This window comes from Tamandua tetradactyla, chromosome 3, assembly GCF_023851605.1.
Source record: "Tamandua tetradactyla isolate mTamTet1 chromosome 3, mTamTet1.pri, whole genome shotgun sequence".
Classification (NCBI taxonomy): domain Eukaryota; kingdom Metazoa; phylum Chordata; class Mammalia; order Pilosa; family Myrmecophagidae; genus Tamandua; species Tamandua tetradactyla.
In genome coordinates, this window is record NC_135329.1 from 78,834,186 (window position 1) to 78,849,169 (window position 14,984).

The 14,984-nt window shown below is 37.4% G+C and overlaps 1 protein-coding gene and 2 pseudogenes across 2 annotated transcripts in view; 2 read left to right on the plus strand and 1 right to left on the minus strand.

The window, feature by feature from the left end:
* The window catches only part of LOC143675666 (myb/SANT-like DNA-binding domain-containing protein 3 pseudogene), a 6,384-nt pseudogene extending 4,468 nt beyond the window's left edge, over nt 1–1,916 (plus strand).
* The window catches only part of LOC143677399 (uncharacterized), a 44,653-nt gene that overhangs the window by 6,273 nt on the left and 23,396 nt on the right, over nt 1–14,984 (minus strand). The window contains exon 18 of one of the 2 annotated variants that reach the window (XM_077153290.1): nt 9,534–10,367. The exons of the other annotated variant lie outside the window; for it this stretch is intronic. The gene's annotated coding sequence lies outside the window, so the exon portion shown is untranslated. Of the gene's footprint in view, nt 1–9,533; nt 10,368–14,984 lie in introns of those variants that run through there. 2 annotated transcript variants of the gene reach the window in all.
* On the plus strand, nt 11,952–12,682 carry LOC143677401 (myb/SANT-like DNA-binding domain-containing protein 3 pseudogene; annotated as a pseudogene).

Genomic DNA, 14,984 nt, shown 5'->3' on the forward strand with positions numbered 1-14,984 from the left:
CCTTTTACCATGTCCATGAGCTCTTTGGCACCCTACTCCCCCAGGAAATAGATCTTACAGCTGATGAACAGGATCTCTCAATGAAGCTAAATGTGGAACATCACACCCCAGAAGTTTGGTTGTGTGGTTACAGGATCATGCCAGCCTCTTTGCTGCTCCCTAATCTAACATCTATAGGCTTTCCCTTCGGTCCTCAGTAGAGCTGCATTAAGAACTGATCATCTTGTCCAACCAGTCAGAAGGAAAGTTCCTTACAGTCTGACCTTGTAGAATATATGAGTAGGTGCCTATGGTCCCGGAATGGGCTTCTGCAGCATGAGCCCCGGCAGGGTGTTTGTGGATGCTGGTGTGCTTGTGAAGCAGAATAGCTTGAGCCCATCCAGCAGCTGGCACTTTGTGTTTTAGGGGGGTTAGGAATTACCCAGATTTTTCTAGTGACGTTGGCTCAACTCTAGCATGCAGGTGTTCCCCTTCTAGCCAGAAGAGCCTCTCTCAGCCCTACATACCATCAGAATGGAGTGTTCAGAAATTGGAACCTCAGAGCCTCACCATGGGCAGTGTGAGCATGCAATCTCTGGCCAGCCCCAGTTTGCATCAAGATGACAAACTTGCCCCCTTCCCCCTTCCTTGGTTTGTAACATCATGTAGCCCAGCCTACAAATCTGTTAGCCCTGACCCCGTTTTTAACCCAACCTCATTCCCCCTCCCACACTGCCCATCATAGTCTATTACCCCAGAGCCTGGTTCTCACCTCCCAGGCCAAGGTTTAACTGCATAATGGTGAGATAGTAAAAATTGCTCAGTTGGCTTTTTAGCAGGAACACAAAACTGAGTTCCTCATTGAGAAACACCTGTGAAATTGCAGTTTCATGGGAAATAACTCACCTTGTTGCATTACATACTGCAGCAACTCACTGTGGGCCACCATCAGAACCTCTCAGGCAGTGTCCTTTGGATTGTGCCACACCTGTGTATCTCCTATGGAAGAACCCATGCAAGAGGAGAAAGGCTCTTGAAGGAGAGGTTAGATTTAATCTTATGTCTACCAGTACACTTCCCGAGTTCCAGTTTATAGCAGTGGTTTATTAGTTTTTTTAACCCCTCCTGGGTGAAAGCAGTACTCAGCTTGGGTCTTTTCACAGTAGTGATTGGACTGTTAGACTTCACCCTGAAAAAAAAGAGTGGTCTCATTTTGACATTTTCTCAGTGTAAGGAATCCATCTAGGATATCATTGATGGTGGCATGTGTGATCCTAGATATGATGGCAAAACTTCTGTCTTTTGGTGTGGCTAGATAACCTCCTCCCTTCTACCACAGGATGGAAATGTTTTGGCATGGCCTGAGGAAGAACAGGACTCCCTATATTCCAGTTGGAGCAGATGATGAGGTTGAGGTTGAGGTTGGTACAGCATGATTCAGGAAAGCTAGAAGCTTGAGCTGTCTTACTTCAGAATTTGAAATTTGCTGGATGCTGGGTGCTGAATTTATTGCAGACAGTTCTTCTGTTAAAACATTCAGGGCGGGCCACGGTGGCTCAGCAGGCAGGAATGCTTGCCTGTGATGCCAGAGGACCCAGGCTCGATTCCCGGTGCCTGCCCATGTAAAAAAAAAAAAAAACTCAGATATGTTTTTGAACTTCTATTATGTCACCTACATAAGAAATTATACTGTCAACAGTGAAAACTGGCAGGAACTAATGAAGTTTTTCAACAGGGACAGACAGGTTTCCTGTACCCTCCTTTACACCTATCGTTGATGTGCAGATAGTGAACCTTGTGCTTTCATCATGATTGTGTTCTGTGAGAATGACCTGAATCTGATGATGGATGTCAAGGGCAAACAGTGGTGCAGCAGGATTGGGATGTGCAGGGATGTCCATGTGTATGGACTTGTGAGTGGCAACTCCATTGATTAGAATTTTTTTTTTGAAGAATGGCACTCAAGCCTTGGTCTGAGAAGTCACTGTCCCAGGAATTGACTATGCCATGGTCTTCCTGACACAGCGAACCATCCAAGCTGTTTGAGGTTTATCCTCCTATGGATGGTGCTGGCTTCTTAGAAAAAACAATAGAGTTTGTGGTCCTTTTTTAGAAAACTTCTGCTAGAGAATCCATTGTACTCCAAATCACAAGAACTCTCTGTTGTAGTTTGCCAGCTGCTGGAATGCAATATGCCAGAAATGGTATCACTTTTATAAAGGGGAATTTAAAAGTTGCTAGTTTACAGTTCTAAGGCTGAGGAAATGTCCCAATTATGTCTATAGAAATGTCCAATCCAAGGGATCCAGGGAGAGATACCTTGGTTCAAGAAGGCAGATGAAGTTCAGGGTTTCTGTCTCAGTGGAAAGGCACATGGCAAACACAGTCAGAGTTTCTCTCTCATCTGGAAAGGCACATGGTGAACATGGTCAGGGTTCATCTCTTATCTGGAAAGGTACATGGCAAACTCGACATCATCTGCTAGCTTGTTCTCCTGGCTTCCAGTCTCCTGAAGCTCCCTGGAAGGCATTTTCCTTCTTCATCTCCAAAGTGCTGACTGATGGACTCTCTGCTTCATGGTGCTGCAGCATTCTCTGCTCTTTCTGAATCTCCCGTTCTCCAAAATGTTTCCTCTTTCATAGGACTCCGATAAACCAATCAAGACCCCCCAAATGGGTGGAGACATATCATCACCTAATCCAGTTTAACAACCACTTTTGACTAAGTCACATCACCCCAGGAGATGATCTCAACACAGTTTCAAACATACAGTATTGAATAGGGATTATTCTACCTTTATGAACTGAGATTTTGATTAAAACGTGGCTTTTTCTAGGGGGAATACTTCCTTTCAAATGAGCACACTCTCATACAGAACCTCAGGGGGATTGAATAGTCTTGAATATGCAAAAGTCTGCATGTGGGAGCCAGTATCTGAATGAAGTGTGGATATTGTATGATCATACTTAGGCAAGTCAAAACTTAGTAAAGAGTCCTCACAGAGGACTTAGCCAAGGCTAGAGGGCTTAAATATTTTTATTATCACAATCAAATTTTTTCCTTCTTTTTTGTGAAAAAAATAACATATATACAAAAACTGCTACAAATTTAAAAGCATAGCACCACAATTAGTTGTAGAACATATTTCAGAGTTTTACATGGTTTACACTTCCACAATTGTAAGTTTTTACTGCTAACTCCTGTGAAATACTGGAGACTGAAAGAGATATCAAATTAAGGATTCAGCATTCCTGTAGATGTGTTCAGTCACATGTTTGTATAACACTACCATCAGCTTTGTTCTTTCCTTCCCTCTCTTCCTTTCCCTAAACAATTTGGGCTAGGGCAATTGTGAATTTTTCATATTGGAAGGGTCTGTCACTATTATGAGATTGGGAGATGGAACTATCTGATATTCTGGAGAGGCTGGGCTAGGTTTCAGGACTTACCTGGACCAGGGACCCATTTTGAGTTTCCTGGAAAGGTACTCTAGTGCATGGAGCCCTTGTAGAATCTTATATACAGCCCTAGGTGTTATTTAAATTCAACTCTTGTGGATAGCATTATGCTAGAAAAACATATATAGTTACTTCCTTTGAATGCTTTCTATAACTTCTGCAATATCGTTTGGTGTCACTTCATTAAGGCCGATTTGTAACTTGGAGGAAGAACTAAATGTTTCACTGCATTATGATACAACAATCTCTCTCTCCCTCACACTGTCCCTTTCACTCTCTTTTCCCTGCTTCCTCTTGCTCCCTCCCTCTTCTTTCCCTCTCCACTTTCCCTCTTTCCTTCTCTTACCCTCTGCCTTGCCCTTTCTTCTATTGTTTTTAAATTTAGCTCAAATGATCTAAATGATTCACCTAAGAAGACTTGAATTGCAATTTTTTCTATATAGGGGTAAAGGTAAAAGGCCTTAGGAAATCTATGCGTCTTGTCACCATTTCTGAGATGTGCTGGAAGAGGAGTTATTCCATCCACATAATGATTGCTCTGTTATGGCTCAGATAGGAAAATTGCTGATAGTTATAGGAAAACTAAAACAGACTTGAGAGAGTGGACACTACAAAGGCATGGTATTGGCATTCCATTTGGTCATCTTTCAGGAAAATATCTGAAGTCAATTAAATCACTTCCAAAAGGGTGGCATTTTAAAATTGATTTGACAGATATGCTTTTGCAAGTAACTTGAGTATTCAATACATTAGCATATGCTAGTTTACTTAAGCATTTTAAAATTGTGATTTTTGAGCAATTTAGTGAGAAATCATAATTATCACTTAATATATAATGCTCTTTTCTGTTAGGTTCATCTTAAGTGGGTGTTTAGTTGTATATAACATGTTTTATCAGGTGGCTTCTTATTTTTGCATTTAATTTTGTTTTATTAGCAACTAAATAACTTAATTCAAATTGGGATAATCAAGTTTTACTTAGAATTGAATCTCTGAGAATGTTTTATGTGAAAACCTAGCTTCCTTCCTTTTCTATCTCTAATTAATATGTCTTTGCATGGAATTCCAAAGTAAAAGTAAAATCCCATGAATGAACAAAGTTTTGAAGCCTGGCATAACACATTGTTTCAGGAACATTTGAAGCAAGGAAATAATTTGTTCCTATAATTTGGAAGGCAAGTAAAAGTGCAAGAACTGTGAAGTATGTAGAGCCTTAGCTGCTTAGATAATTCATTTGGTGGGAAAAAATTAAATGCTAGTGGCATTTCCCAAAATATAATCTGTCAACACAAGTCCTGCAAAATCATTTCAGAAATAAGATCTGTATCACATAAATTTGAGAAATACTGGTAATCTCTTATCTGGAGATTCAGAAGTCCTTAGTTATAGTAAATATTCTGAAAAGTTTCCCAAATAACCAATAACCAACCAAATATAAATGCTTATATTCCCAAGCCTTTTAGGAATAGAATGTAAAATTTTAAAGATGTTACTTGTATTCATGCAGCTGTTGCTATGAAACACCATCCTGGATTGCAGTGGAGAAAACAGCACTAGATAGCTTCAACGCTAATTTAATGACCAACTTGAACATTATAGAAAGAGGAATGAGGTGTTTATTGAAGTATTTTTAAAATATTTAATAAATTTCTTAAATGAACTTTGACATCTTTTAGTAACAAGATTGTTAGATTGTCTATAATGATAAGAAAAACAACCAAAATGAACTTCTGTATCATGCAGTGTCAGTGGCTATTCTCATCTCAGTTCTCATTCCTATTTTACAACTAAGCAGCAGCTCAGTAAGATTCAGCACCTTGTCTAAAGTCATTCTGTTAAGGGTAGGGACAGGCTCTGAAGCAAGTCTGCTTTAGTGCGATGCCTTGGTATTTCACTCCACCACAGGTCCTTCACCTACAGATTTTTGGTCTATCTGAGACACAGGCTGATGGGTAAGACTGACTAGTTACACTATGAAAGGGATGTCCAAAAAAGCTTAGAAAAAAAGAGACGGACATGACTTAACCTCCCTCTTCCTAATCTTGTCATTTTAGACTTCAAACCAGTTTCTATCCTCAAAATAGGGAGAATGAGGGTATCATACTCACTGACTCCTTCTCTTGAACAGCTGTTTTGCATCCGTAGAAAGTTTTCTAAGTGCTCAGCACAGATTATCATTATTCAGCAAAGATTTTCCCAGTCAACAAGTAATAAATTGTGCTGAGCTTATGCCAAAGATTTTACATATACTATTCTGTAAAAGATCCTCATATAAACCTTAAGATGTGGGCTATGCCATGGTGGCTCAGGAGCAGAATTCTCACTTACCATGCCAGAGACCTGGGTTCAAATCGCAGAGCCCATCCTTACCAACAAAAAAAATAAAAATAAAAAAATGAAAAATTCATCCTGTTAATACTTTTTATATGTGTGATGTTTACAATTGTCCGATTTTAATATAAGATGTTCCACAGAGCCCTGGCTAATATTTAAGTAGCAAAGCTTTAAGGTTGTGATTTTGAGGAATAGAGTGATATGGTTTTTTTATCAAAATATTAATTGCATTTCAGATAGAGGACTTTTAGGGAATTTTTTCTGCTTCTCTTTAGGGACATCTTGGTTTTAGTGCCAAGAGAAAAAAAAAGGAGTTTTAAATTCAGTGTTTGAGAATTGTTGTCTTCTCTCACATACTAAGGATATTTTTATTATTATAGAGTACTCCTATGGTAGTTGTAGGACATTGCTTTAAATTATTGTAGCTAATGAAATGGTATCCTTTTCTAGTTTGTGTGGACTTTCTTTTCTATCTCACTATTAAATCCAATATTTGTAGATTTATTCTTATTTAAACTTCCAAACTTCTGTGATTTGAGGAAAGTTATATATTCATATTTGTGATGTTCTCTTAGTTGGCATCAAATTGACTAAGTTTAGAAAGATAAAGTTTAATAGCATAGGTGAGGGAAATATATTACATGCCATATCACTCATAATAATCATGTCATGGACATTTTTTTAGGGACATTTGCAGTAAAGCAAAAAAGAACTATATTTCTAAGACTTAGAAGCATGGTGTTCCACTTTGATTATGTCCATTTCAACTTTATTTTGCTTATTTGTGAGAGGCTTTTTATTTGCCTTCCTTTAAATTAAGAAAATATTATTTTCAATTTCATCACTGAGACATTATTTTACTTAACAGCTCTGTGTTTAGATTATTTCTACCTATTTCTGAAGGCCTATCAACAGTTTTAATCTCTAACAGAAACCTGTATTTAATGTATACTCAATAGTTGATACCACTTCAGTATGTTCATTACTTTTTTCAAATGATGAGGCATGTTATTCTACTCTGTTAGATAACTATAGCACATATCTTTGGAATGCCACTGAAACTGCATGGATAGTTCTGTTTTCCATATATTGTCTGTAAAGCGAGAAGTATTTGATGTAGTTGTGGGAAAAAGTGTAAGTCCTGTTGGAAATGGCTTAACTTTGGAAGCTATCATTTTAAGCGATCATAAGAAGTTGAGTGAGATCTAGTGTGTCACATTTACAAACCACAAGCTGTACATGCTTGAGGGGTGGTAGTCCTTTATAACCATCAATCCTTTGGCTGTTGTCATTAATGAGTGGTCTCCAGTCCTGAGGTGTCATCTGAAATTTCTGTTGATGGCCTTGGATTCATCGTGTACATTGGAAACACACTGATATATAGTAAATAGTATGTGACTCTTGCTTTGATGTTCTTTCTATTTGAATATTATAAAGATTTTTCATTCATTTATGCAATTAGATCTACTGACTTTCTGATTTAGATGCCACCCTGAAAGCTGACACTGTTAAGTTAGCTGAGTGTTTCAAGATGTGACACATTCTTCTCTATGTAATCCCATCAAAGACTCCTCTGTGCTTTCTGTTTCTCTGCAATGCATCATGGGCAATGCCTTAACCATGCACAACTTCTGGTCTTCATAGATGTGATGCTGGATCTCACTCATAACTCTTCTTGGTCACCTAAAGAAGACAGCCATTAAAGAAAAGACAGCAGTAACCTTTTAAGGAAGCCTAGTGGCACCACATGGAATGCCAGTGCATACATCTACCAGCTCACTGTATTGGCAGTGTTGACACCAGTTGTCAAATGCAGTGTTCAGTCTACTTTCATTCAGACCACAGAAAACTGGTGAATGCTCAACTCAACCACATACAATAAATCTGAACCTGAGTGATGCTGTCACAAATGCCTGCAGGGCCACACTCCTTTAGTTTGCTCTGTGATTTCTTTCAGTGAAGAAAGTTTGCTGACAAAAAGACATCTTATAATACTGGGACTTCTCACATCCTACTAGATTTATAGATTCTTTAAAATAAGTTTCTATGCATCAAACTTTGAAATGGCCCCTGAAAGTTTAGATTTATATTTGAGTTGTAGCAACTGCATGCATTATTGATGATTGACTTTTACCATGGCATAGTATAGTTTTGTGTCAGTGGATGAAATAAAGGAAGAAACTACCCCTTTGTTTCATTTGTATTGGTAGAAGAAAGCATTAGAATGGTTTGTTAGGTTACTAAAAGTGTCAAAAAATAGTCATGGCTCTATTTCTAGCACAAAGGTTTTTACTTTGCTTTGTTTTCTTTGTTTCATTTAAATAATTTGTGGGTGGGTGCATGTTCTTTGGAAACATACACTTTTGTAAGGATATTGAATTTCAGCTGTACCTATATCAAATTAATAATAGGATTTCATTTTTTGCTTTTACTTAAAAGCAAAAAATTGTTTTATTTATTAGTCAAATGCTTGTTGATGACCTGCTTGAAAATGAACCCTTAAGGAATTTCACAGAAATTAAGGTTAATCCATATAAGTATTATGCAGTTTGTAACACATTATGAAAGGAAATAAGGTCTCATTCCTATATACACTTATATTGTTGTAGTTGTGATGATCATACATTTTAAATACTTTTAGTTTCTATATATAAGTTATATGGAATATAGCAGTATTCCCTTTCAAAGGTAAGGTCTAAAACACTTCAGTAAATCTTGTTACTTCTCTAAGGGTTTTGTCTTTAGAGATTAATTAAGAATTTGTACAAGCAGTGTCCATTAACAAAATACCTTGTTTTACTGATTTCAGTGTTCATTCCATTATTAAATGAGCACAACCACATGCAGTCATTGGCCTCATATCATTTATCTCGAAAGCATTGTTTTGTGACATATCACACACTTCAAATTAGAGTTGAAATATTTTTGTTGTTTTCATGTATCTGTAACCCACTGTAATATTATTCTTTAACTTCAGAAGCTATTTTTTGAATGCAGATGTCAGTTTGTCATTTAAATAATCCAACCATGGTCATGTAAAGCTGTACAGGGCCTTAGAAATCATAAATCTTCCTCTCTCATTTTGCATTAAGGAGAATATGTAGTCTAAGGTCATAATGCTGATTGCTAGCAAAGTACTCATTTCCATTCCTTTTCTTCACATCCTGACTGAGGGTCTGGCTACCAACTCGAAATATTCACGAGTGTGATGACATGATTTCAATGTTGGCTTTTTGTGTCTATCCAAATAGAACATAATTCAGCTGTCTTGGAAAGCAGGAATTTGATTTGTTGTTAGAAATGACATTTTCGGATCAAATATGTTTTAGATAAAGATAAATTTTGCAGAGGAAGATTCTTAAACAAAAGAAAAAATGACCCGAATAAAGTGAAATACTTTAAGTTTTATTTTGAAAGATATTCATCAGGAAAAAAATGTTAATTTGTAATTATATGGAAAATGCCTAAGTGTAAAAATTTTAAATGTACTATGGTGTAAGTTTGTTAGGTAACATAGTTGTCATTAGTTTTCAGCTTTCTTAGAGAAGAATTTTCAATATATATAAAAGAAATGACCCTTCAAAATTTTCTTTTCACAATGATTAAAATATATATTTTATTTTATATTGGCATGTTATTAAAATAGGAAAGTTTGAAAATCCTATTTCGTGAAGAATAGTAACCAAATACTATTTGGTCAACAATAGTGGCCAGATTATAAATACTGTAATAGTGATAATTGTAGTTTAGAGATCCACATTTGAGATTCACTAAAATAGGTATGTGTGTGTTCACTGTTAATGTGTAAATTTCTCACGTCATAGCAATTCATATTCTCTTCTTATTGCTTCCTTATGAGATTCTTGCTAATGAAGTACTTGTATTTCAGAGTTTCTGAAAACAGCTGTTATAGCCAACTTTATCTTCATATCTCTTCATATCTAAATACATGTCTTTCTCTTCATATCTCTTCATATCTAAATATAGCACTGCACTCTATTTCAGGGTTCTGGGGAAAGTCACCTTTACAGACCTGGGGAGGTCAAGGTATGAACGGGTCTTGTGTGATGTAAAGGTTCCACATTTTATTTAAGGGAGATGCCATAGGAAGCTGTTAAAGATGCAGCTGTGAACAGAATTCAGTGGCTTCCACAAAGTACAGCCCAGTCAGTGAGCAACAGCATGTTCCCATGGCATAGGAAGCGTGGAGTGCATTTCTGACATCCCAGAATGTTAGCACATTTGTAGGAGACCAACAGTTTAATGTGCATCTTTTCAAGATGCTTAGGAATAGAATCATGGTATAATAGAACTGGCTGCTTTTTATGCATACATAAATATTTAAAAATCAGGAAACAAAATTAAATCAGTTCATTCTGTCTAGAGGTAATTTGTAAAATTTGTACTTTGAAATGCCCTGTGGACAAAAGTAAATGATGACCATGTGATAGACACCAGTGACACTGCACCCTGTGATATACACAAGTGACCTCAGGAGATCTTGGTGTCTGTGCAAGGTGGTATGAAATCCAGTTGATATTCATATTGTAGGTCCAGGAAAAACCATTCTGAACCAATCTCACTGGACATCCAAACCTGTAGAATTAGCAGTGGAAAACAACTGAAAATAAATTGCCATCACTTATTTTCCTAAGTGGCAAATAAAAACAAAATGTAATCATGAGAATACAGCATTAAAATATGAGAAACTAAAATTTATTGTCTGCATGAAATATTCATACATAAGCTAAAATTCAGAAACAAAATATATCTTAAAACGTATAACTGTAAATACAAGTTTATTATAATGTAAATGGGAATGGTACAGGTAAATACTACTATAAATAAATGAAAGTTCCTTATCTTGCCCTGTTATATACACCATAGTGAAGGTTTACAAAAATAGGTGAAAGCATTTTGAAAAAGCCGTATATGAAAGCATGTCATAAACCAGATAAGGAACCCTTGAAAGATGAGGGACAGAGCACAGAAAAGAATAAGGAAAAAAATGAAAGGAAAAGTCAAATCATAAGTGAAACATAAACTAAAAGAAACCTTGTGACTAGGTAATGCCTTCAAAAACAGAATGTGAACAAGGGGACAATATCAAAGATATTCAAGGTTGATTGCAAAAGATTCACAAGACATGCAAACAGTTGAAGATTACCCTAGAACATCAAATGTATGAATCACTGGAGTGCATAAAAGAGAAACCCAAAGCTGAGGTGTGAAAAAGTATTCAACATTATAATTCCTTATTTTTCCAGAAATAAAAAAAGTGTTTTGTAGCTGCATATTTAACGTGCACATTGATCATGAACTTAATCACATGTTCTATTCTGTAATATTACTGGGATTTAAAGGATGAGAAAAATTCTTCATGCATCTAGAAATAATTAAGTGACCCAATGGAAATAACATTAGAATCTGATGAGTGGTTTTGTGAAGAATACTTTGAGTCAGAAGAAAATGGGGTGAAATATTTGGGTAAAGAAACTGTGAATAATGACTTTTATACCCAGGAAAACTGACTTGCAAGAAAGACAGGAATTGCAATGAAAGATATCCCATTAGACTTGTTTAAAATTTTTCCCAATATCCCTTTCATATGAGTGGACAGATGTTGGTAAACATATACACCTAGAAAGACCTTGGCTTAAGGATGGATACTAAGTATAAATTTGCAGTCATTTGCTCAACTAAGAGAAAATGATGGTTCCAAGAGAGAGGGAATGACTTTGATGGTAGCCAAAAGGAGACAGTCTTATATTCATTCATTAAGCTGTAACTTTGTTTATGGTGCTTTTCCATATATGTGTTTCTATTTACTGAAAAATGCTAAGAACAAGAACTAGTAGTAGTTGAACATACAGTATTGTTCACTATAAGTTGTAAATATACATATAAATCTTATTTCTAAAAACACTCTTGATTTACACAACTACAAAACTAAACATGCCTGTGTCCTGTGCCAGCCAACAGGGAGGTCAGTGTCTGGGTACTGACCTGCACTCCCACCATCCTCAGCACCCACTGACCCATGGTAGTACCTGGCTGGCTTGCTGATGGCCCTGCTTAGCCCTCAGCTGGAAGTAAGCCTCTGTGCCTCACTTGCCTCTTGTCTGGTCCCATGATCAGGCTGCTACAATTGAGCTAATAGCCAGTAGAAGTATAGTGAAAATGCATAAAAATGAAATTATAAAACCTGCAAAATACTTCTGAGAATTGGAAAAGAACACCTTACTTGCTTTAGTAGAAAAGTTCAAACACGTGCTTGAATGCAAAAACAGTGATGCATGAACTTTTGTATTCAAGCTACATACCTGGGAAGCATTTGTCTCTGAGCACAAGTGCAAAGAGCTGAAGAAGTGCTGCAAGAACAACAGGCTCAGACCAAAAAATAATGGCCCACAAAACTAGGTAGAAAGTGAAATGGAGAGTCAGTCCATTTCTGGGTCGCCACATGGTACCTGAGCAGCTCTACTTCCTGCATAACCTTTCAGAAGAAGAACAAATGTATTACCCTGATGCCAAAGCCCAAAAGTCCTATGCAGTTGCACATAGAGAAGTATACAATGATGAGAAAGAGTTCATACATCTTAGAGTATATGAGGGCTCTCTCAACTTGACTCATTGTACTCAGCTACCAGGAAACAGCTGACAAAAACTACAGGAGCAAAATTTCTCAGGAAGGGGCTTTAAAAGTGATGCATGAAAGAGAGGGGCCCAGATGGTGGCTTAGCAATGTGTACATTTTAGTTCATCCTCCAGAACAACCACTAAATAACCAGAAACAGTGCAGAACAGCTCCCAGAGCCACAGTAGTGACCAGACACACAGCATACCCCAGTCTGGACCAGCTGGACCAGCTGTGAGTCTCCTGAACCGTGAATTCCCCAAGCCACAGCAGCCAGTGCCGCAACCCCACAGGCAGCTTCCCAGAGGGAAAGGAAAGACACTCTAATAGTAGCAAGGACTGAGTCCAACCAAATACCAATTGTGGCATTAATAAACAAATTCTGACTACTAAAAATAGGCCCCCAGCTCAGGCGAACCTGGTCAAGGTGGAGGTCACTTATTGGGCTAACCGAAAAAGAGGAAAAGTGATGAAACAGAGGTTTTTGTGGCTGTTTCTATGGAGGCTTGTCTCCCTCTGGATCAGCGGCAGGACTATTCAGGCTGCAACTGCCCCAGGCATAGGCAGAAATGGACTGCTTTCAGGGCTGTCTCCCACCTGTGCCTTCCCCAGGGGAGGGGTGAAGCCCAACTCAGGTGGAATCCCTCTCTCAAGGAATTCAGAACCCAGGGCTTGGCAATTGGAAGCCATTAAAACCAACCTACAACCTCTCCTCTGTCTCCACCACGCCCCCAGCAGGGAGACCCTCCCAAAGTTAAAGGAGCCACAACATCTTTTGCTGTTGGGACCAGCAGGAAGACAAGCACCACATACTGGGCAGGATAAGAAAAACAGAGCCCAGAGACTTCACAGGAAAGTCTTTTAAACTGCTGGGTCTCACCCTCAGGGAAAACTGAGGCAGGTGACTCCTTCCCCCCGATAGGAGGCCAGTTTAGTCCGGGAAAACCCTGCTGGAGTTTATAATACCTATGTAGACCCTCTTAAGGGTGGGGTGGGAAAAGGCACCTTACAAGCAGGGCAAGAACAAGAAAACAAGAAATGAAAAATTATCCTCTGTTAAACAAAACCTAAGCTAGAGGCCCAGAAAAAGCTGAACTGAAGGTCAAAAAAAAGATAGACAACAAACTCATCTAGCAAGAAAACCCTAGGTAAGATAAGTGAAAGCAATCTCCAGAATAAACTAATTAAGGTAATTAAATGTCTAGACACCAGCAAAAAATAACAGATCACACCAGGAAAATTGAAGATATGGCCCAGTCAAAGGAACAACCCAATTTTTCAAATGAGATACAGGAGCTTAAACAATTAATTCAGAACATATGAACAGACATGGAAAACCTCATCAAAAACCAAATCAATGAGTTGAGGGAGGAGATGAAGAAGGCAAGGAATGAACAAAAAGAAGAACTGGAAAGTCTGAAAAAACAAACCACAGAACTTATGGGAAGGAAAGGTACACTAGAAGAGATGAAAAAAAAAAACAACGGAAACCTACAAGGGTAGATTTCAAGAGACAGAGGTTAGGATTAGTGAACTGGAATATGGAATATCTGAAATCTGACAAGATACAGAAACTATAGGGAAAAAATGAAAAAATATGAGCAGGGACTCAGGGATTTGAATGATAATATGAGGCACACAAATATATGTGTTGTGGGTGTTCCAGAAGGAGAAGAGAAGGGAAAAGGAGGAGAAAAACAAATGGAAGAAATTATCACTGAAAATTTCCCAACTCTTATGAAAGACATAAAACTACAGATCCAAGAAGTGCAGCATACTCCAAAGAGAATAGATCCAAATAGATGTTCTCCAAGACACTTACTAGTCAGAATGTCAGAGGTCAAAGAGAAAGAGAGGATCTTGAAAGCAGCAAGAGAAAAGCAATCCATCACATACAAGGGAAACCCAATAAGATTGTGTAGATTTCTCAGCAGAAACCATGGAGGTGAGAAGACAATGGGATGATATATTTAAATTACTAAAAGAAAAACTGCCAACCAAGAATTTTATACCCACTTGGAATATGTCATTGGTAACACTTGGAATATGTCATTGGTAACAGAGTCCAGCAGGAGGTAGAAACAGGGTAAGATAATGGGTAATTGGAGCTGAAGGGATACAGATGTGCAACAGGACTAGATACAAAAACTCAAAAATGGACAACACAATAATACCTAATTGTAAAGTAATCATGTTAAAACACTGAATGAAGCTGCATCTGAGCTATAGGTTTTTTGTTGTTGTTGTTGTTGTTTTGTTTTTTGTTTGTTTCTTTTGTTTTTTTACTATTATTATTACTTTTATTTTTTTCTCTATATTAACATTCTATATCTTTTTCTGTTGTGTTGCTAGTTCTTCTAAACTGATGCCAATGTACTAAGAAACGATGATCATGCATCTATGTGATGATGTTAAGAATTACTGATTGCATATGTAGAATGGTATGATTTCTAAATGTTGGGTTAATTTCTTTTTTTTTCTTTTTTTCCGTTAATTAATAAAAAAAATAAAAAATAAAAAATAAAGAATTCTACACCCAGCAAAATTGTCTTTCAAAAATGAGGGAGAAATTAAAA